Raw genomic sequence first — 3,039 nt, 5'->3', positions numbered from 1 at the left:
GCGGTAGTGAGGTTGGCCCAGGATCGGACATTGTATCATTCTGCTGTGCATGGGGTCACTATGAGTCAGTTCCAACTCGATGGCACCTGACAACAACAACAACAACATGTCTTAACACAAAAAACAGTCACCTAGTAGATTATTTTATTATTGTAGTAAAGGCAAATATTGGATAATGAGAGTTGATAAAAGAGGAGTAAACTCATATATCTTTTATATAATCTTTGACTTTTCTTCATTTGTATATTAATGATTATATGAAAACACTGGACTCATGTTGTGGTGCTGTAGGATTAGCACTGGATTTGGAACCACAGGGTTGGCAGTTCAATCCCATCAGCTGCTCCTTGGAAAGCCAAACACAGTTGCTGTGAGTCAAAATGGACTCAATGTCACTTAACAATAAAAACACATGAAAATGTTTGTACTTAAATCTTGGAATATCAACCCAATCAATTACTTAACATAAATAAATGAAAACTTAAATTCTGAGTAAAATTATGCCTTTTAAAAGGTCAAATTAACCAACAGAAAAATAAGGATTTAAGCAGGTAACCATCAACAAAACTAGATACTATGATTCTTTCCAATTATTTGCATATATGACAGGTCATTCTGCCTCAAGTAGAGATAGGCTCACCTAGGATATATAAAAATCTTTAAATGCATATTTATCTTGGTGAATTTTTATAAGATCTTCCATAGTATAAATTCTTAGCAGTTAGTGTATTCCCGAGTCAAAGGGTATATGAGTTTTAAATTTGAATTCATATTACATTACCATTCAAGAATGGTTATATCAATTTATACTCCTAAAAACAGGTTCTAAATGTCTATTTCTGTACTATCTTATTAATAAAAGGTTATTATAGAACTGTTATGTGTCAACATCGTACTTGACAGTCCAAAATATTACGAATCTCTGCTAATTGGTATTGAGTCTGAAGAGTATATACTTTCTCTCTAAATTGGAGAAAAAGATGCAGTCAAGACTATTATAACTGAGTATTTTAAAACAAAAATAAAGAAAACTTGGGAAGATAGTTGAAATGATGTCTGTAAAGAAAGAGATGAAAAAAAAAACAAAAAAACTTTGAACAGTGGGAAGCATGGATATAAAGTTCTCACTATTCATTTACAGATTCCTACTATCCAGATTTAAATTGCTCAAACCCCAAAGACCCATTGCCTTTGAGTTAATGCTGACTCATAACGATCTTACAGGGCAGGTAGAACTGCCCCATAATATTTCCAAGTTTTTTTAAAAGAAGCAGATTGTTACATTTTAATCTAATAGGTTCGAACCATTAGTCCTTCAGTTGTATCAACTGAGCACCTAATCACTGTGCCATCAGAACTCCTTATATTTAACTCAAGAGACCGATAATTATCCACAACTATTACTGAGTGAGGACTCTGTGAATTAGAAACAGCTTTTAAATCACTAATTTAAAACCTAATAAGAGAATATATAAGCTCTTCTAAGAGAATGGTTAGTGACACACCACCTACACCATCAAATTGATTCCATTTCATAACAACCCTATTGTAGGACACAGTAGAACTGCTCCATGGAATTTCCAGACTATAAATCTTTATGGAAGCAGCCAGGCTCATGTTGCTTCCATGGAGTAATTGGTGGGTTTAAACCACTGACCTTACAGCTAGCAACCCAATGCTGAAGATACTACATCACCAAGATTCCTTATTATTACATGTCAAGTGAAAATATCATAATGATTCATAATGAGCAAAATTAAAATTTAGCTTCTTGTACTAATAAGTTAATATTTGCTAATTGAAGGTAATATTCTTGTGACTTTTAAACTAGTATTGATAGTGCACACAATCCTCAAAATTTCATGATAATCATTGAGTCTGATTATTGTCTTTTTAAGAAAGAAAGGAAGTATTTAAAATTATAAAACATTACTTTTAAATCAGATAGAATTAAAGTACTGTAGATAAAATTTCATACCCTCAAAGCACTTTATTGATTTAGTGTATTAATTTCAAAATTATATTTGTACATGTAAAATTCATATCTGAATCAAAATATTATAGTGGCTACCCTGGGAGGAGAAGTATTTAACTGACTTGGAAACGTTTTACACTACATATTTATGTATTGCTTGATCTTTATACAAAGCATGTGTTCCTTTTCAATAATAAATATATAATAAACCCAAGTATCTATAGGTCAAGGAGCTCTGGTAGCGTAGTGGTTACAAATCGGGCTGCGAACCGCAAGGTCAGCAGTTCAAAACTACCAGCTGTTCCACAGGAGAAAGATGAGGCTTTCTGCTCCCATAAAGATTTACAGCCTTGGAAACACTGTACAGGGTCACTATGAGTCAGAACTGACTCCACAGCACATAACAACAACAACAATCTATAGGTTACTTACTGTGTATCAAGTACTGACCTTGGCATTTTAAAACTAGGATCACATTTTGATATTTTTTTTGCTCGGTCAAGGATTCTATGAATTTGTAGCAAGACTTTTTGACTTACCCATGTATACAAGCATATAGATAAATACACATTTATATATATACTGTCTGTGTGGGTACATGTGTATGTTGAGGTGCTATAGAATAAGCACTTTCATACATGTAAAACATACATATGCGATATATGTCTACCTGTTGTTGATGTTAATGTGTGTCATTAACTCAATTCTTATTCATAGTGACCCTTTTTAAGGTCCCTTTCTAATAGTGTCTGGTGGTTTTGCAGAACCACACCAGTGCATATATATATGAGTTTCAAAATGTTTATGGAAAAATCCATTATCTTTAATCCCATGCTATTAGGAACTTTTTGAAGCCTCCTCATTTATATATATGGAGCCCAGGTGTGGTGCTGTTGGATAAACACTGGACTGCAGAGTTAGATTGAACCATAATTTCGGTGGTTCAAACTCACTAGCCGCTCCTTGGAAACCCTATACATAGTTGCTATGAGTTGGAACCAACTCAGCAGCATTTAACAACAAATCCAACAGGTCCTTTTAAGTAAAGGAGATTATGGTGGTGG

Source organism: Chrysochloris asiatica, unplaced genomic scaffold, assembly GCF_000296735.1.
Source record: "Chrysochloris asiatica unplaced genomic scaffold, ChrAsi1.0 scaffold00110, whole genome shotgun sequence".
NCBI classification, from domain to species: Eukaryota; Metazoa; Chordata; class Mammalia; order Afrosoricida; family Chrysochloridae; genus Chrysochloris; species Chrysochloris asiatica.
The sequence above is the reverse complement of the archived record's forward strand: the minus strand, read 5'-3'. Positions refer to the sequence as shown.